Source organism: Loxodonta africana, chromosome 16 (genome assembly GCF_030014295.1).
Source record: "Loxodonta africana isolate mLoxAfr1 chromosome 16, mLoxAfr1.hap2, whole genome shotgun sequence".
NCBI classification, from domain to species: domain Eukaryota; kingdom Metazoa; phylum Chordata; class Mammalia; order Proboscidea; family Elephantidae; genus Loxodonta; species Loxodonta africana.
The window spans coordinates 39,843,060-39,864,894 of record NC_087357.1 but is presented as its reverse complement, the minus strand read 5'-3'; the positions used below and the strand labels follow the sequence as shown (position 1 = coordinate 39,864,894).

Below are 21,835 nucleotides of genomic sequence, written 5' to 3'. Positions count from 1 at the left end.
TGCCTACATGTCTCCCTTCCAATTTTCAAGATCCCATTCCTTTCCCTTCAGTAATCTCACTTTAACAGAAGACACCCTGCAAGGTTGGGAAATCAATATGAATTATAATTCAGCCACTCACAGTATGAATCTCTGGGTTTTGTTTTCTGAAACCTTACCTTTGTGACTATAGGAGAAAAGTTATTTTTGTCAGGGAACACATAGAAACTTTTATGTCATTTATGGGATACTGCTACTGGGAATTTGAAGCCCACAGATAATCCTTTTATTTCTCCACTTCTTCCACAGCAATTAAGAGCAACCACCCAATCTCATTATACTTTTGAGTTTCACACAAATTTTTGTAAGGTATCAAATACATATTCATCCAAAATCTTGCCTTCTATAAGTGTTAGGGATATTCAGTGATAATATTTTGCATATCTTGACTGACACATTTGATCATGAAATAATAGTGTCCTTTCTACAACTTGAGGAGTCCCTGGTGATGCAGTTAAGCACCCAGATACTAATGAAAAGTTTGGCAGTTCTAATATACCCAGAGGAGACTCAGAAAAAAGGCCTGGTGATCCACTTCTGAAAATCAACCATTGAAACCTTATGGAGCACAGCTTTACTCTGACACACCTGGGGTCACCATAAGTTGGAAATTGATGGAAACACGAAAAAAAAAAAATCATTCTTTGCTCTATTTCACAGTGATAAGAGTAATAATTCAGTTAGGGAAGGATTAAGGCATGGTAATCAAAAAAGGTTTCACAAAGTATGGAAATAAGCGATAAATTTATTTCATGAAACACAAAAACTCCCCTTAATAGAGTGGATTTTCACTAGATCTTGAAGGAATAGGGGATATGGAGAGGAAAGTTCAAGAAAACTAATGGAAGGAGTTAACGACGCCCCAATGGAGGGGATTTGCAAGTACAGGAGAGAAGCAGTATGACAGTATGGCTTTTTCAGACAGGAATGAAGCAGAGCTGATAGGAGGGTGGCACAGAGGCCAAGCCCTTGGCCACTGGGGTGGTGTCAATGTGTTTTGGGTCAACCAGAGGCTTCAAGGTAAATTTCTGTAAAATGGTGGTCAGGAATAAAAACAGCTCCATGCGGGCCAAGCCTTCTCCCAGACAAATTCGTTTTCCTGAAAATAACAAGCACAGAGGTTAGATACTCCTTGGACACTATGTTTCTTATCTGGTACTGACAGAATATGCAGTAATTATTTGATGAATAATTATATACACGGGTGGAGGAAAAGCAGGATGGATGGAAGGATAGTTGCATAGACAGATGGACAGAGGTATGAACAAACTTACTATCCAACTAATAATACATTATGTTAACAAAAACCTTCATTCAAGAAATATTTATTTTGAGCTCTGTACTGAGAACTTTTTTAAGTATCCCGGATTGCACTTGTTGTTTTGACATTTCAACTTTCCATCACTCTTTTCCTATAAACCACCTACATTGCTTGTCCAAGAACATTAAAGGGAGGGGTGTAAGAGGAGGGGGCTCATATATCTGTGTTCCCTCTGTACCCCTGGCATAAATTTAGTCAAAGACTATGTTTCCCTCATGTACTTTCAAAAGCACATGTCTAAACATGCTTCTCCCACACTTCACATCTTCAAATGGCTCCCCAAAGCTATCTTAAGGCTTAAGGGTGAAACTGGTTGATTGGCCCATCAGATTATGTTCCCAGTCTGACTTCCATGACCTTTCCTCCAGTCTTCAACCCCACATGCTTAGCTCTCACCATACTCATCCTTTGTCAATTTCCACCACACCATGCAGTTTCTAGATCTCTTTCATGCTTTTTCTTTCTCTAAGACATACTTCCATCACACTTTCTTCAACAACTAGGTCAAATGTCACTTTCTCATTAAAATGTGATCCCCTTAGGCAGTAGAATCTTGCTCTCGAATGATTTCCTCAGCATCATATTTATCATAGTCTTGCTTTCATTGAAGCAAAAATCACATTGAATTGTAATTCTGTCACTATTTATTCTTCATTCCTGCTAAAACGTGAGTTGCTTAATGGGAGTGTACAGACCTTTGCCATCTGGGTATTTTCCATGCCAGATCCAATGCGGGCATCAAAAGCCAAATAATTAGAGAAGTTTATTTCATGACCAGAAACTCAACTGACACACAGGAGGTGTTGAAATCTCGATATCCAAGAAGGAACCTCACGACTAGAAGAAGATCAGGGTGCTCTGGAATCATTGTAAGGTATGCAGACACATTCTCATGGTTTCCCTGACCCCTCAGGTAATTGGCTGGCAGTTCTAACATATTTGATATAGAGAGAATGTCCTATTCTGTCCTTTTGGTTAATTACATAGGTGAAAATAGCCTGCCCCTCAATTGTACACCAAGAAATTAGATAACCTACATGTAATGCACAAAGTCCTAGAAATACATAAACTTCCTATACTGACTCAACAAGAAATGGAAGACCTCAACAAAACCATAACAAGTGACGAGACTGAATCAGTAATCAAAATCTCCCTAAAAAGAAAACACCCAGACTAGATGGCTTGACTGAGGAATATAGGAAACATTTCTAAGAATTAACTCCACTGCTTCTTAAACTTATCTCAAAAATAGAAGAGGAGGGAACATTTCCGAACTCAATCTATGAGACTAGGTAGTACTTTGATATCAAGTCAGGCAAAGACAGCACAAGAAAAGAAATCTATACTGCAAAAGTCCTTATGACTATAGATGAAAATATCTTAAACAAAATACTAGCAAACCTAATCCAAACACATATTAAAAGGATTATGCACCACGTTCAAGTAGATTTTATCTTAGGAATGCAAGGGTAGCTCTACATTAGAAAATCTATCAATACCTTATAGCACCTTAATAGAACAAAAGATCATCTCAGTTGATGAAGAAAAGGTATTAGATGAAAATCCAACATCCTCTCATGATTAAAAAAACATTCAACAAGGTAGGAATATGAGGGCTATTCCTCAAGTAATAAAGAACATTTAGGAAAAGTCCACATATAACCTCATATGAAATGGAGAAAGTCTGAGAACATTCCCTTTAAGATCAGGGACAAAACAAGGATGCCCACTCTCACAGCTCATGTTCAACTTTATCCTGGAAGCCCTCTCCGGAGCAATTAGGCAAAATAAAGAAAATAAGAGGTATCCAGATCAAGAAATTAGAAGTAAAACTATACCTTTTTGCTGGTGTCATGATCTTACATATAGAAAATCCAAAAGAATCCACAAAAAAGTTACTAGAACTAACAAATTCAGCAACGTGACTGAATAAAAGGTAAACACACAAAAATCAATCAGGCTTCTATATATCATCAATGAATATTCAGAAAAGGAAATTAAGGAAACAAGTCCATTTGCAGTACCATCTAAAATAATAAAATATCTTGGAATGAATATAGCCAAAGATGTAAAAGACTTGTACACTGAAAACTATAAATCATTACTGAAAGAAATCAAAGATGACCTAAATAAATATAGGGGCATTCCCTTTTCATAGATTGGAAATCTTACTATTGTTAAGATGTCAATATTACTCAAAGCAATACATAAATGCAACATAACACCTACCAAATCCCAACGTTCTTTTTTGCAGAAATGGAAAGCCAGTCCTCAAATTTATGTGTAACTATGCAGGGCCCCTGATAGCCAACACACTCTTAAAACACAACAAAGTAGGAAGACTCACATTTTCTAATATCAAAGCATATCATAAAGCTACAGTGATCAAAAGAGTTGGGTACTGATATAATGATAGATATATTCACTGATGAAATAGAATTAAAAGTTTAGAAAGAAACCCACACATCTGTGATCAACTGAGTTTTTATGAGGATGCTAAGTCCATTCCATGAGGAAAAGAAGAGTCACTTTAATAAACAGTGCAGAGACAACTGTATCACTCCAAATGAAAAAGAAAAAAAAGTGGACTCAAAATATATCAAGAACCAAAATGCAAAAACTAAAACTATAAAACTCTTAACAAGAAAACATATAAGTAATGCTCTGAAATTTAATATTTAACAATGGGTTCTTAGATATGGCAACAAAAACATAAACAACAAAAGACAACGTAAGTAAATGGGACTTTATCAAAATTTAAATGTTTATTCATCAAAGAGCTTCATCAACATAGTGAAAAGACAACCTACAGATTGGGAGAACATTTTGGGGGACTCTATATCTGGTATGGTTTAATATCCAAAATATATAAAGACCTCCTGAAACAAAAAGACAAACAACACAATCAAAAAAAAAGAAAAATGGACTAACAGCATGAACAGACATTTCACCAAAATGAAATACAAATGGTCAGGAAGCACCTGAAAAGATTCTCATGTCATTTGTCATAAGGAAACTACAAATCAAAACCACAATAAGATATCACTTCACCCACACTAAGATTACAATAATAAAAATAAAAAGAAAAGAACAGGTGCTGGCAAAGATGTGGAAAAATTGTGAGTGTAAAATGGTACAGCAACTGTGAAAAATAGTTTGAGGTTCCTAAAAACATTACCACTTGTTCTTCTAAAGTAAGAAAGCTAGAAAAGGGGTTGATTGCCTTCTGCTTCCAGATACTTCACTGAGCTCCAATCAGTACCACTCCTAGGTATATACCTAAAAGAATTGAAAGCAGAAACATAAACAAATAAACGTACAGCAAAGTTCATTGCAGCACTGATCATGATAGCCAAAAGGTAGAAACAAACTAACTGACCATCAACAGATGAACAGATAACAAAATGTGAATACAGACAATGGAATATTACTTTGCCATAAGGAGAAATGAAGTCCTGATCCATGCTCCAACATGGAAGAAGCCAGAGAAAACATTTTGCTCACTGAAAGAAGCCAGTCAAAAAAGGGTGGATATTGCATGATTCCACTTAAATGAAATATCTAGAATAGGCAAATGTAAAAGAACCAAAGTTTATTAGTAGTTACTAGAGTTGTGACTGTCAGTTCGTTGTAGTGCAGGGGTTGTGTGTTGCTGTGATGCTGGAAGCTACGCCGCCAGTATTCAGATAGCAACAGGCTCACCCATGGAGGACAGGTTTCAGCTGAGCTTCCAGACTAAGACAGACTAGGAAGAAGGACCTGGCAATCTACTTCTGAAAAGATTAGCCAGTGAAAACCTTATGAATAGCAGCAGAACATTGTCTGAAACAGTGCTGGAAGATGAGGCCCCCAGGCTGGGAGGCACTCAAAAGACAGCTGGGGAAGAGCTGCCTCTTCAAAGAAGTGTCGACCTTAAGGACATGGATGGAGTAAAGCTTTTGGCATCCTCATTGCTGATGTGACATGACTCGAATTGAGAAGAAACAGCTGCAAACATCCATTAATAATCAGAACCTGGAATGTACAAAGTATGAATCTAGGAAATTTGGAAATCATCAAAAATGAAATGGAACACATAAATGTTAGGCATTAGTGAGCCAAAATGGACTGGTATTGGCCATTTTGAATTGGACAATCATATAGTCTACTATGCCAAGAATGACAACTTGAAGAAGAATAGTGTTGCGTTCATCATCAAAGAGAACATTTCAAGATCTATCTGGAAGTACAGCACTGTCAGTGATAGGATAATATCCATATGCTAAGAAGGAAGACCAGTTAATATGACTATTATTCAAGTTTGCACCAACCACTGAAGCCAAAGATGAAGAAATTTAAGGTTTTATCAGCTTCTGCAGTCTGAAACTGATTGAACATGCAATCAGGATGCATTGATAATTACTGGTGATTGGAATGTGAAAGTTGGAAACAAAGAAGAAGGATTGATAGTTGGGAACTACGGCCTTGGTGATAGAAACAATGCTGGAGATTGAATCATACAATTTTGCAAGACCAACGACTTTTTCATTGCAAATACTTTTTTTCACCAACATAAATGGCGACCATACACATGTACCTCTCCAGATGGAACACACAGGAGTCAAATCGACTACATCTGTGGAAAGAGACAATGGAAAAGCTAAATATCATCAGCCAGAACAAGGCCAGGGGTGAATGTTGAAGAGACCATCAATTGCTCATAAGCAAGTTCAGGATGAAACTGAAGAAAATCAGAGCAAGTCCATGAGAGCCAAAATACGACCTTCAGTATATCCTACCTGAATTTAGAGACCATCTCAAAAATAGATTTGACAGCTTGAACTCTTATGACCGAAGACCAGACGACTTGCAGAATGACATCAAGGACATCATACGTAAAGAAAGCAAGAGGTCATTGAAAAGACAGGAGAGAAAGAAAAAACCAGGATGGGTGTCAGAAGAGACTCTGAAACCTGCCTTTGAACATCAAGCAGCTAAAGCAAAAGGAAGAAACGAATAGTAAAAGAACTGAACAGAAGATTTAGAATCCTGGCTCGAGAAGAAAAAGTATTATAATGACATGTGCCAAGAGCTGGAGATAGAAAATCAAAAGGGAAGAACACACTCTGCATTTCCCAAGCTGGAAGAACTGAAGAAAAAATGCAAGCCTCAAGTTGCAATAGTGAAGGATTCTACAGGGAAAACACTAAACGATACAGGAAGTATCAAAAGAAGATGGAAGGAATATAGAGTCATTACAACAAAAAGAATTAGTTTCTGTTCAAACATTTCAAGAGGTAGCATATGATCAGGACTCGATGCTACTGAAGGTAGAAGTCCAGGCTACACTGATGCTATTGACAAAAAACAAGGCTCCAGAAATTGACAGAATATCGATTGAGATGTTTCAACAAACAGATGCAGCACTGGAAGGGCTCACTAATCTATGCCAAGAAATATGGAAGACAGCTTCCTGGTCAACCGACTGGAAGAGATCCATACTTAAGCCTATTCCCAAGAGAGGTGATCCAACCGAATGTGGACATTATAGAACAATATCATTAATATCACAGGCACGGAAAATTTTGCTGAAGGTCATTCAAAAATGGCTGCAGCAGTATATCGACAGGGAACTGTCAGAAACTCAGGCTGGATTCAGAAGAGGGTGTGGACTCAGGGACATCATTGCTGATGTCAGATGGATCCTGGCTGAAAGCAGAGAATACCAGAAGAATGTCTACCTGTGTTTTATTGACTATACAAAGGCATTTGACTGTGTGGATCATAACAAATTACAAATAACATTGCGAAGAATGGGAATTCCAGAATGCTGAATTGTGCTTATGAGGAACATGAGAGGCAGCTGTCCAGACAGAACAAGGGGATACTAAGTGGTTTAAAGTCAGGAAAGGCGTGTGTCAGGGTTGTATCCTTTCACCATAGCTATTCAATCTGAATGCTGAGCAAATAATCCCAGAAACTGGACTATGTGAAGAAGAACCGGGCATCGGGAGTGAAGGAAGACTCATTAACAACCTAAGTTATAGAGATGATACAACCTTTCTTGCTGAAAGTGACTTACTGATAAAGATCGAAGATCACAGCCTTCAGTATGGATTACATCATAACATAAAGAAAATAAAAATCCTCACAACTGGACCAGTAAGCAACAACATGAGAAACGGAGAAAAGATTGAAGTTGTCACGGATTTCATTTTACCTGGATCCAAAATCAACACCCATGGAAGCAGCAGTCAAGAAATCAAAAGACACATTGCATTGGGCAATGCGTTGAAAAGGAAAGATGTCACCTTGAAGAGTAAGGTGTCCCTGACCCAAGACATGGTATTTTCAATTGTACCATATGCGTGTGAAAGCTGGACAATGAATAAAGAAGACAGAAGAAGAAACTGACGCCTTTGAACTGTGGTGTTGGCAAAGAATATTGAATATACCATGGACTGCCAAAAGAACGAAAAAGTCTGTCTTGGAAGAAGTACAGCCAGAATGCTCCTTAGAAGAAAGGATGGCAAGATTGCATCTTACATACTCTGGACATGTTGTCAGGAGGGATCAGCACATGTAGAAGGACATCTTGCTTGGTAAAGTACAGGGGCAGTGGGAGAGAGGAAGACCCTCTATGAGGTGGACTGACACAGTGGCTGCAACAATGGGCTCAAGCATAACAATGATTGTAAGGATGGAGCAGGACCCAGCAGTGTTTCGTACTATGGTGCATAGGGTTGCTATGAGTTGGAACCAATTCGACAGCACCTAACAACAATAACAACGGAGATAGGAGCTAAGGTGAAAGAGTCATTGATTAGGGGTACTGAGCTTCTGTTAAGGGTGAGAGAACAATTTGGAAATGGATATTGGGTGACTGTTGTATGACATGATAAATGTAATAATGTCACTGGTCGTACATCTAAAAATGTTGAAATGGGAAATGTTTTATCATATACATATATATGTACATATGTATATACAGTACTATGATTTTTTAAAAAATGCCTTGCCCTCTCTTCTTTCTTTGCTCCCTGCCCCTGTGAGGCAGCTCACATTTCATTGCTATTATTAGAATGCTGTTAATTCCATTTTATGCCTTATTGTGAGATACGCAAGAGCAGGAAGTTGGTCCCCATTTTGTCCCCTGAGCAGCCTGTGATTTCCTCTCTCATAGCTCTAGTCATATTGGATAATAATGATCTATTTACTCATTTGTTTTCTTAACTAGGGAGTGAGTGAGGCCCTTAAGTGCACACTCTGTGTTTATGGATATTTGTATACCTAGACCTCAGCCTTGGGGGGTGAGGGGTATGTGAATGGCTCACACAGAAAACAATAAAGTTGTGGCATTAGATACATTTCTTAAGAAAGGTGCTAGCAATCTAAATGAGTTTCACCCTGTAGGAGATGCTATTGGGTAGCTCAGTGATGTATCTGGAGACAGAATTCAATCAACTCATTCCCTAACTTTCTCATTTTGGGAGAACTGGGTCACATCCCCAAAAACTCACTACTCTGGCCCAATATTAAGAATTTTTCATGAGTAGGAAAGCATATGGCATTGGGAATGGTGCTCAAGATCACATACAAGCAGCAATTCTACTAGCCCCAAGTAGGTGCCATGCAAGCCTCAACTGATCTCTTACAGGTACCCTGTTCCTTAAATTACAGGTAGATACAAATTTCTATTACCTGCTGAGAAAGCCATGAAGTGGTCGCTCTTCTTAAAGTTGCCACTTTCATCCAGAAAGTGACCAGGGTCAAACTTCTCTGGGTTAGGGAATTCTTTGTTGTCTTGCGGCAGAGAAGACAGTGATGTTGATATGGTCATGCCCTAGAAGGAATAGGTATCATTGAACTTAGTTATATAGAAATCATGGAGTTGGTAGAAATGTTGGGCATCACTTAGTCTAATGTCTTTGATCTATAGCTGAGGAAACATACATCCAAAGAAACACAGTTACATTTCCACCCAGATAGATAAAGTAATAAACAGGGATGGTTTTGTTTATATCTAGGAGTAATAACATTACAAAAGTGGCCTCAAATAATAATAGAAGTAATGAATATCTGGGTGACAGACCATCTCAATATCTTAGATATTGTATATGAATTTTGTCCATGACTCATTGACCCCTGTATGTTCTTATCCTCGGCATATTATTGATCAGTTTATAAGGAAGTTGTCATGTATTTCACCTATATTGAATTTTATTCTACATTCTGAAAAAAAAAAAAACCCCAGAGATAAACAGTTATGACGGACTATAAATTATTCCATTTATGTCACATTTCATTATATACCATTCTTGAAAAGGCAAATCTGCAGGGACAGATGGACAACACTGGAGGCGATGGAGTGGACTGGTTGCAATAGGAGCAGAAGGGAAGTTTTGGGGGGGATGGTGATTGAAATAGTTTATATCTTGATTGTGGTGGTGTTACTGAACTGTGAAACCCATTGAACAGTTTACTTAAAAGGGTGAGTCTTGTTTTACATAGTTTATATCTTGATTAAAAATTATAATACATCAAGACACAAAAACACATATAATCAAATCTAATACCTCATTGCATCTAACCAAAGAACCCCAGTTAGACTTTCTAGAAACAATTCCCACCAATTAGTTATATGTCCTTCCAGAAATGCATGCTTCCAAAAATATTTTATGCACATCAGGCAGATGAACCTATACACATTTATGTCACTTCTCAATTTCCTCTTTTCTTTACCCAAATGTCAAGCACTCTACTGCTCTTGATTTTTATATTTATTAAATGATTTGAATATTGTCCCATACAAACACATACGTTCTCTTTGTTGTTAGGTGCTGTCAAGGCGGTTCTGACCCACAGTCAACCTATGTACAACAGAATGAAATGCTACCCCTTCCTGTGACATCCATACAATCCTTGCTATGTTTGAGTCCATTATTGCTGCCACTGTATCAATCCATTTCATGAAGGGCCTTCCTCTTTTTCGCTGACCCTACTGAGTATCTTGTCCTTCTCCAGGGACTGACCCCTCCTGATAACATGTCCAAAGTACATGAGATGAAGTGTCACCATCCTTGCTCCAAGGAGCACTCTGGCAGTACTTCCTCCAAGACAGATTTGTTCGTTCTTTGGCAGTCCATGGTATAGTTCAATATTCTTAGCCGACAGCATAATTCAAAGGCATTGATTCTTTTTCAGTATTCCTAACTCATTGCCCAACTTTTGCATGCATATGAAAAAAGGCAACTGAAAATATTACAGCTTGGTTTAGGCGAACCTTAGTCCTCAAAGTGACATCTTTGCTTTTCAACACTTTAAAGTGGTCTTTTGCAGCACATTTGCTGAATGTAATACATCATTTGATTACTTGTCTGTTGCTTCCATGGACATTGATTATAGATCCAAGTAAAATGAAATCCATCACAACTTTGATATTTTCTTTATTTATCATGATATTGCTTTTTGGTCAGGTTTATTTTTGTTTTCCTTATACTGAGGTTCAGACTGAAGGCTGTAGTCCTTGATCTTCATCAGTAAGTTTTCTTCACTTTCAGCAAGTATGGTTGCATCATCTGCATATCACAGATTGTTAATGAACCTCCCTCCAATCTCAATGCTGCATTCTTCTTCATAAAGTCTAGCTTCTCTGATCATTATGAACACAGATACATCTGCCTTATTCATGTTGTACAATATGAAAGAACCATTTCACTTTTGATGAATATACAGATAGTTTATAGTATTCCTTTATTCCAAGCAATGATGAAACTTATTTAGCTGCTCCTCCAATTGTACATGGAGTAGACATCAAGAATTTGAATTCTTCCATTATAAGATATTAAATTTTATATTATACTAGATATTGTCAAATTGTCTTCCAAATAGATGTACTATTTAGTAATTCAGCCACCAGTGTATGCAAGTACTCATCTACACATATCCTCACCAATACAACATTTTTCAGCTTTTGTCTTCATCAATTTGATAGGTGAAAATGGTATGTTACAGGTTAGAAGCTTGACAATATGAAAAACAAGTTATCAGGATTGGAAGAAGATTCATTACCAACCTGCGTTATGCAGGTGACACTACCTTGCTTGCTGAAAGTGAACAGGACTTGAAGCACTTACTGATGAAGATCAAAGACCAAAGCCTTCAGTATGGATTACATCTAAACATAGAGAAAACAAAACTAAGAACAGGACCAATAAGCAACATCATGAAAAACAGAGAAAATATTGACGTTCTCAAGGATTTCATTTTACTTGGATCCACAGTCAACATCCATGGAAGCAGCAGCCAATAAATCAAATGACATTGGGCAAATCTGCTGCAAAAAGACCTATTTAAAGTCATGAAAAGCAAAGATGTCACCTTGAAGACTAAGGCACACCTGACCCCAAAGATTCCGTCTTGAAGACTAAGGTGCTCCTGACCCAAGCCATGGTGTATTCAATTGCCTCATATGCATGCCAAAGCTGGATGATGAATAAGACCAATGAACTATCAATGCCTTTGAATTGTGGTGTTGGCAAAGAATACTGAATATATCATGGACTGCCAAAAGAACCAACAAATCTGTCTTGGAAGAAATACGAGCAGAACGATCTTTAGAAGCAATCATTTAGCAGTAGTTAATACTGATAATGAAAACCCTAGTGGCATAGCGGTTAAGTGCTGTGGCTGCTAACCAAATGTGGGCAGTTCGAATATGCCAGGCTCTCCTTGGAAACTCTATGGGTAGTTCTACTCTGTCCTATAGGGTCGCTATAAGTCGGAATCTACTTGACAGCAACAGGTTTGGTTTTTTGTTTTTTGGTTAGTCATACATTGCTAATAATGTTTGAATTTAAACCAACTCAAAATAAATAAAATTAAAACCTTAGTTCCTTAGTTGCATTAGTCATATTTCAGGTACTCAGGAACTGGCTACTGTATTATACAGTACAGATGTAAGACATTTCCATCATTGCAGAAAGCTTTTTGGGTAAGGCTGTCTTAAACCAGTTGTCAACGAATCACAGTCCATAGGAAGCCCAAATCCCACCTACTATCTGTTTGTTTTAAATAATTATATGCCTGAAATTCATATAAGATAAATCAACCATTTTAAAGTGAACAATTCAGTGGCATTTAGTACGTTCACAATGTTGTGCAAACACTACCTCTATCTAATTCCAAAACATTACCTTCACTCCTAAGTAAGCCTCCTACCATTAAGTTTATCCCCATTACCCCTCTCCCAATCCCATATAAATGAATAACATAACATGTGACCTTTTGTGTCTGGCTTCTTAGCAGATGTTTTAGTGGCTAATTGCTGGTTTATAGAAACACAACTGATTTTTGCAAGTTGATCTTGTACTCTTGCTAATTTGATGAATTTGTTTATTAGCTTTTGAAGCTTTTTTTTTTGTGAATTATTTGCAATCTCCTATATATAGTCACATCATCTGGGACTAGATTTAATTTTTGAAACCTTACCAAACTCACAGCCCTACCGTCCCAAACAGAAATTTTAGTTCTCTTTATTTATTATAATAGCAATATGTGATGGCTTCAAGTGGGATGGAGTAGCTTGAGCAAGTAGGCACCATGTGTCAGAAGGCCTTGGAAAGCTGCTAACAAAAGATGTGCAAGCCACTGCACTGAAAACAAAGCATTATTGAGAAAAGTAAAGAACGCCCAAATAGATTGGTAGCATATACCATATTCATGAATTGAGAGATTCAACATGTCAATTCTTTCCAATTTGATCTACAAATTTAAAGTCACGCTAATTAAAATCCCAGTGAAATGTTTTGGGAAATTGACTATAACTGATACTAAAATTCATCTGGCCATGTAAACAGGAAGGAGAAACCTAAGCAATCCTAAAGAAGCAGAACAAATTTGTAAGACTTACACTGCCGGGTCTCAAGGCCTGCAATAAAGCATGTAGCCCCAAACTGGATACAACACTTGTGATATTTGCACTTTTCTCAACCCGAGTTTGTCGAAGATTGAAATCATACTGTGAATATGGGAACTTTAAGAGAACTTGAAGAAACAAACCTTACCTTGGGGATGAGGCAGTTCCTGAATTTAATGTCACGGGTCACCCTGCGGGGCAGGGACATGGGGAGGAGGTCAGTGTATCTCTGGATCTCGTGCACTACGGCATCCGTGTAGGGCATGCTGCTCCTGTCCTGCATGCAGGGGCTCCGGTTTTGGCCAACCACGTGGTCAATCTCTTCCTGGACTTTAGCTGATAAGACAAAAGTAAGAACTGATGAAAAGGAGAAAACTGGCACAATTGCTATAGAAATTCAGCATTACATGAAGCCTTATGAAATTGTCCCCATATCATTACAAATGTAAGTTATATGCCCAGAAGTACACCTAGACGGAGAGAATTGCATACATACTACCACCCGTCTGTCAGTTTGTTGTACTGTGGTGGCTTTTGTGTTGCTATGATGCTGGAAGCTATCCCTCCAGTATTCCAAATATCAGCAAGGTTACCCATGGTCTCACCTTCTTTGGAGATGTTAAGAGGAGGGACCTGACCTGGAGAAGTACATTATGCTTGATAAAGTAGAGGGTCAGTGAAAAGGAGGAGACCCCTCAACGAGATGAATTGACAGCGTGGCTGCAATAATGGGCTTAAATAGAGCCATGATTCTGAGAATGGCACAGAATCGTGTAGTGTGTCATTTTGTTGTACATTGTATCACTATGAGTTGGAACCCACTAGACAACACCTAACAACAACAACAACCAGGTATGGGAGATAAGGATTTACAAGTTCAACTCACCCCCATACAAAACACACATATACATGCGTGTACACGCATACACACATGCACACTCATGCACACATATGCACATACACTCATACATACATTTCCCACCCCATTCTATATCATATTGATATCACCATTTTTAGTTATATCAATACTCATTTTTTATATCATTACGACTACATAAATATTGTTCCCTGCTGTGATAAAAAAATTTTTTTTTCCTATGCTTATATTTCATTTTTGTATACTCTTTGATTTAAAAGTGTGTCTTTATTTTATTACTAATTTCTTAGATGCAAATTTAGAATGACTTCTAGATGCTCTGGAAAATCTAGAAGTTTGAAACTCCTAGTAATAATCTCCTAATTGTGCAGAAGCCTGAGATAATTGATCACATCCCCTTCATTCTTGGTCTTCCCTCACATGAGCTTTATCCACCCACTCCACTGGGAACTGGTTGCTTTCTAGGCCTGGTGGCCAGTAGCCTTCCTGAAATTTTCCTGCTGCAACTCTCTTCCCATGGAATCCTGACACCGCACCAGAGCTTTATCATGTTTAGTTCTGCCCACACTGTCCTTTCCTTCTCTCAGTGCCCTTCCCTGTAATGGGTTGAATTGTGTTCCTCAAAAATGTGTGTCAACTTAATGGTCTGACTGAGACTAGAGGAATCCCGGCGGGCGTGGTCCCCAAACCTTCTGTTGGCCCAGGACGGGAACCATTCCCGAAGACAACTCATCAGACATGAAAGGGACTGGTCAGTGGGTAGGAGAGAGATGCTGATGAAGAGTGAGATATTTGTATCAGGTGGACACTTGAGACTGTGTTGGCATCTCCTGTCTGGAGGGGGGATGGGAGGATAGAGAGAGTTGGAAGCTGGCAAAATTGTCACGAAAGGAGAGACTGGAAGAGCTGACTCATTAGGGGGAGAGCAAGTGGGAGTACGGAGTAAGGTGTATATAAACTTATATGTGACAGTTTGACTTGATTTGTAAACGTCCACTTGAAGCTCAATAAAAGTTAATAAAAAAAGAATGTGTGTCAGCTTGGCTAGGCCATGATATGCAGTATTGTCTGGTTGTCCACCATTTTGTGATCTGATGAGATTATCCCATGTGTTATTGTTCCAAACCTCAATGATGTTAATGGAAACCCTGGTTAAGAGCTATGGCTGTTCACCAAAAGGTTGGCATTTGAATCCACCGGGCAGTTCAATTCTGTCCTACAGCGTCACTGTGAGTCTCAATCCACTCAACAATGGCAATGGGTTTAGTTTTGGTTTATGATGTTAATGAGGCAGTATTAGAGGCAGTTACATTAATGAGGCAGCAGGACTCAATCTACAGCATTAGGCTGTATTTTGAGCCAATCTCTTTTGAGATATAAAAGACAGAAATGAACAGAGAGAATAGGGACTTCATTACCACCAAGTAAGGAGAGCTAGGAGCAGAGCATGTCCATTGAACTTGGGGCCCCCTAGACTAAGGGGAAGTTTGATAACAAGGACCTTCTTCCAGAGCTGACAGAGAGAGAAAAACTTCCCCTGGAGCTGATGCCCCGAATTCAGACTGCTAGCCTCCTAAACTGTGAGAGAATAAATTTCTGTTTTCTAAAGCCATCCGCTTGTGGTATTTCTGCTAAAGCAGCACTAGATAACTAAGAAACTCCCCTATTGAGCAAAGTTCTCCCATTTTTACCTCTTCATCAAATTTAGACAAATTGCACCTGGGGGCACAGAACTTTAAATAATGAGCCTTGTCTAAAAGAAACATGATGGAATACATTAGCTGTGTCTTGCCAACTTCCTTTCTGAATTTTATCTTGCCCACCATCTGTGGTTTCACCTGTGACCTCTGGGTGCTTTAGCAGAAGCAGGAGTCCGTATCTCAAGGTGGTGCTTGTTGTCTGTGACCCTGCTCCAAGCAGATCATGTACTGTGTTCAACAAATTTTCAGCACTGTATTCAGACTGTTGATTATGCTTTTCCTAGGAATGATTTGACAAAATGTTGACAAATTAGTTTGCCAGCATATTTAATGACAATGCATCCAAAACAACTCAGGTTGTTCTAGAGCTAAGCAAACTTAGAAACTGAAAGTAGAGTTTTCTAAAATAAACTAGTGTATATATTTTTTTTTTATGGCATGGCAGAGGTTGTAGATGAATTGACCTAATCTTTATTTTCTAACCCTTTATCATATACTTGAAAAATAATTTCATTTCACAGCTTCTATAGCAGTAATATGGGTGAAACAACATATTTCTTGCCAATGAGATATGAGCAAAAGTCCCCTGATACAACTTCTTCTCTTTCCTACTTCTTATTCAAAACCCACATGTGCAAGTGCATGTTGGACAGACATTATCTCGGGACAAGAAGATTGAAGCATGAAGATAAAGGCCTATATATTGAGTTTGGTGAAGGCAAGCACAAGACACTTGACTCCTTGATGCTTCTAGGCTCTTGTACTTGCTTGGACTGCCTAACATGAGACTCCTTGTGAGGTAAATATGAGACAAACCCACTATGTGATTAAGCGTATTGTTAATTTGGTTTAATTGAAGAACAAACACAATCTTAATTGATAAAAAAAAAAAATTTTTTTTTCTAAACAAGTGAGGTTGCTTTAGGACTAGGGGATGATGATGGGACACTGAACAGTCAATACAAAAAGGAAAGCGTGAAATATTGACTTGAAGGAGTCATCAACATACCTAAAGAAAAACTCTTTTCCTAACTAGTACACTAGAGCAGCATTATTTTAATGAGGCTCCTTAAAATCTCCTGGTGACCTGTGGCATATCTAACATCACACAATTAACCCCATTAAGACTGATTTACTCCTATCAATGGGTGTACATGTTAGGCAAACCAAGTCAACTCCCTTGGCAACATTAATTTCATTGTTTTCTAACTCATCAACACAAAATTGCTCTAAAGCCAAAAAAGGAGCAGAGCACTTATAAACCAATATTACTACTGTCATCTGTTTGAGTGAATTTAAAGATTAAGTGGTCATGTGTGCATAGCCTATCAAAATTAAGATAGATTACACCAAACCTTGTTGAAAGAAATTAAAGAACGCTATATAAGTGGAAATACATTTCATGTTCATCGATCTTAACACTTTTTATTGCTAACATGGCATTACTCCTACACTAGAGTTACAGATTTAAGGAGATCTCCTATCAAAATCAAAATCCAAAATCCTGTCTTCTGCAGACATTGGGAAACTTATCCTAAAATTCACGGGGGAGGGTTATGGCAAAATGGAGGATGACTGCTAAAGGGCATGTGGTATCCTTCAGGTCGATGAAAATGTTCTGAAATTGATGGTAGTTATGGCTACACAACACTGAATAAACTAAAAACCATTGAATTATATACTTTATATGAGTGAATTTTGTGCTATGGGAATTAGATCTCAATTTAAGTTTAACAAAAAAATTAATCCAGGTTCTTAATACAGGAGTAAGGCCCAGAAAAATAATACTCTTTTTAAATATCACATTGAGGTAATTGATGTTGTTAGTTACCACAGAGTCAGCTTCAACTCATGGCTCCCTTGTAATTGAAATGCCAGAGAGCTCAGAGCCTCCGTAACCTGGGATAACTGCAGATGCTTCAGATGATTAAGGATCCCCTATAAACGCAAGCAAAATACTGGATCTCGTGTAGGTGCATTGGTAAAAATCATTCAGGTGCAACTCATGTGCACACTTCTGAGAAAGTGTCCACACCTTGAATCAGATTCTCAAAATAACTGGACCACAAGAAAGGAGAAAAATCATTGCCCTAGCAGCAGCAAAGGAAACCCTGGTGGCATAGTGGTTAAGTGTTATGGCTGCTAACCAAGAGGTCAGCAGTTCAAATCCACCAGGCGCTCCTTGGAAACTCTACGGGGCAGTTCTACTTTGTCCTGTAGGGTCGCTATGAGTCGGAATCGACTCGACGACAGTGGTGGTGGTTTGGTGGTGAGCAGCAGCAAAGGCTGACAGGGGAAGTTATTTGCTTTTTCCCTCTACCAGTTTCTTTAAATCCCTCCATCTCCTTCACTGCATTTCATCTGGAACACATGATTTGAGTGGTCTGGGTCAAATTCATGGATAATTCTTTGAATATTACTTCCTTCAGTATTTCACTCCCTCCCATTTTGGGCTACTATTTTTCTGCCCAGTGCCAAAAAAAGGTGGCTGAATGGAGTAATGATGGCCTCAGGGGAAGGACTCTCTGTCAGAGTTAGCTCTTTTCAGAGTGTTCTGAATTCTACCTCTCCCCATTTCAATGAGAACATTGTAGCTTAGCACGTATCTTTATGGAATCTATATTACTCTTCTTACACAGATTTTCAGCATGTCCTTATCGTTATTAAAATTCAGCAAAAAAATCATTATCTCTTTGCTAAACTTGTCAAATATGACGTCTTGTCTCATGACTACAATTTCCCACACAATCCCCTGTTATTTTTCTCCCACCCTCCCCTCTCTACTAAAACCACACTCTATAGGGTTCTTCCAGCACAAAATCTCAACTAAATTCACAGGCCTTTCCGAATACAACATCCTTCACTTCTCTATTTTATTTGATCCATTTCTTCTAAAACATTGCTTCTTCTTTGACTTCCTGGGCACTGCCTCACTGATTCTCTTCCCAGATCTCTGAGAACACGACATAATGAACAACTTTCATTTTATTTCAGACACCTCTGCATTTCCAAGGTTCACACTTTCATTGAGACCAAGTCTAAATAAATGGAAAATCTCCCAGATGGTCCTTGAGCTCCATTCTTATCATACAGAGTTTTTTTACAGGTACCAGAATGATTTCCTTAATAATTATTTGCATTTCATCCTGGCATGACTCGTAAACTAGCTACCTGATTAGATGAAATCTTTCCATGCCAGCATTTATGTTTACAGTTTCCCTGAAAGACATCAACAGCCAATTCCCTATTTGTCCAAATTCATCTTTGAGAACACTCCATGAAGGCTTTGCTCTTCCAACTCCTTTATCTCTTTGACATCACAAACCTCTCATCCTCTGAATACACCATTCAACCCATCTGTAATGCTCTTTCATGTCCTTCACTGAAAATATTGTAAGATCTGCATCAAACCTCAGGACATGCAGAAAGTTTACCTAGGTCAAGCCTTTCCTTCTCACGGTGGGCAATGATCACTTGCATCTTTGTTTTTTGCCATCGTATTTCCTATATTTTATCTTGTTTGTAATTGATTCCATTTCACTGAGGTGTGCATTCTGCTTCTCTTTAAGTAGATTATTAGTACCTAAAGAACAGGGTCTATGTGCTCTAATTATTTAACAATTTATTTCTTCTGTGATGCTTAATGCAGATCTATGCATACCTAGGTACTAAAAGTGCTTGTCAAGAATTTCTTGCCTGACATTTAACCATCTCTAGTAGTTTTTTCTTTTAAGTACAGAACTATGCAATTAACCACAAAATGCAAAAGCAATAAAGAACTGAATGGCCTCTGACATCTTACCTGTTCCATTTTGATCAGGAAACAATCAATAAAGTCCCGAGGATTGTTAATGTCCAAGCTTTCTTGGTGTTCTTTCACTTTCTCCAAAATATAACTTTTTACATAAGCATCATTATTAATATAATTCTTATGACTCCCTGGGAAATAATCAGTGAGCAAAGGGAATGCATTACAGACCTACAAGAGAAAAACATCATTTATTAAATATAAATCTTTTAAATAATATATAGGTATGATGTGCGGAAACCTGGTTAAAACTGGAGCTATAAAGATGAATGAAAATGTCTCCATCTGGAGCTGGAGTTTCTTACTTTACACATAATTCTCTATGCTTATAGAAAGATTCCAGGCAGAAAAGTGACCAGATGATCAATGATGATCATCATTTCTGATACTCAGATATTATTCCTATAGTATAAAAGGAATCTTTATATCAATCCTCTCATTTTTTATATCAATACTTTTCTACAAATTTTATTTACCAATGGCATAAATTACTATGATTCACACTTTACTGTTGAGGACAGAGGAGGTTAAAGAAGTCTAAGCAACCTGGTTGATATAGACCACAAAGGTACTCATGACTACTATCAAGCTGAAATAGAAATAGAATTGGGGTTTTAGAACTGGGAGGAGATTGAAGATACCGTGAAACCCAACTGAACATTTTGTGGATAGATACCCGTACACCAGAGCAGCTAAGTGAGTTCTCTAAGAGCACACGAGTGTCATCTAGGCAGGGTGCAGGATATGCCAGCTAAACACAGGGTAAAATTGTGATGATTGTTTATGGTTCATACCCTGTAAACCCCAATCATTTTGTCATCTAGGATCCCAGATGAGGCATAACCAAACTTATCTTAGTAACATCGGTTGTCCTATACATTGTCCCTCTTTGACATGCTAAGTTAGAATATTTCTGCCAAGTTTTCTGATGAATATGTCACTACAAATTGAATGAAGGACAAGCCTTACTGGTAATGGAAGCCTTTCAGCAAGGGCCTTGAATCTCCAATGACTGCTATAGGCATACTTTTGGGGCAGTAACCATAGTACTTTATGGAAACTGGGCTTTGAGGTTTAGGAGAAAAACCACTGTGTAGGGAGCCAATGGGATTGAAAAGAGCTCTATATTCTGAGATCTCAATTTCTTCTGTGTAAAATAAAGAGGTTGGTTATATTTCCCAGATGTTTACTCCAGGTTGCTAAGCTCTGGCCAGGATTTTTGTGTTCAAACTTTCATTTCACAGCTTGGTCCATTACATAATTTTGCACTTCTCAAAGAAAGGGTATTGGCCTCACCTGAATCCATGGGGAGCACAGAATCTTGATGTTTTCATTTGATTTTTTATCAAATTAAGAAAATTCTGATCATTATAATCAAAATGATTCTGGAAAATAATGGAGCACATCACATTGTAGGGAGCACAACCCGTGATGAAAGTGGGATCGCAGGGCAAGGCTAAAGAATTGGACACGTGAAAAAAATAGCATTAAAATATACATATAAAACTGTCACTGAAATAACTTTGGAAAGTTTGAAGCAACATGTACCTAGAAATTCCCTTGTCACTTACACATTCATGCATGCCTATAATCTCTTCAGAGTGAATTGACCCTTTTTTTTTTTTACTCTCTAGTTTAATAATGATGTTCCCAAAACTGCCTTCACTTCCCTTGCATTTTATTTACACCATTCTAAATCAAGATGCCTATAATTTTGGAGGGTAAAAGAAAAAAAAATTTAAGAGACCATTTTCTAAAAAATAATAATAAACCTCTTTAGAGTTCTAAACTGCAAAGATGTCACTTTAATGACTGAGGTCGACCTGATCCAAGCCATGTCTTTTCAATCACCTCAAATGCATGCAAAAGCTGAACAATGACAAAAGAAGACAGAAGAATTTATGCATTGAAATTGGGGTGCTGGCAAGCAATGTTGAATATACCGTGGATTGCGAGAAGTATGAACAAATCAGCCTTAGAAGCAATGTAAGCAGAATGCTCCTGTGAGGGAGGAGGATTTGTCTGGCTTAATTTATACATGTCATCAGAAAAGGCCAATCCCTAAATAAAGACATTATGTTTGATAAAATAGAAAACACCCATTGCTGTCAAGTCGATTCTGACTCGTATCAACCCTACAGTAGGTAAGTACAGAACTAGCAAAAATGAGGAAAACCCTCAATGAGATGTACTG

General features: G+C 38.0%; 1 pseudogene; it reads right to left on the bottom strand.

Annotated features, from left to right (window-relative positions):
* Positions 1–744: 744 nt before the first annotated feature.
* Positions 745–21,128, bottom strand: LOC135227913 (cytochrome P450 2C42-like; annotated as a pseudogene).
* Between the last annotated feature and the right edge of the window lie 707 nt (positions 21,129–21,835).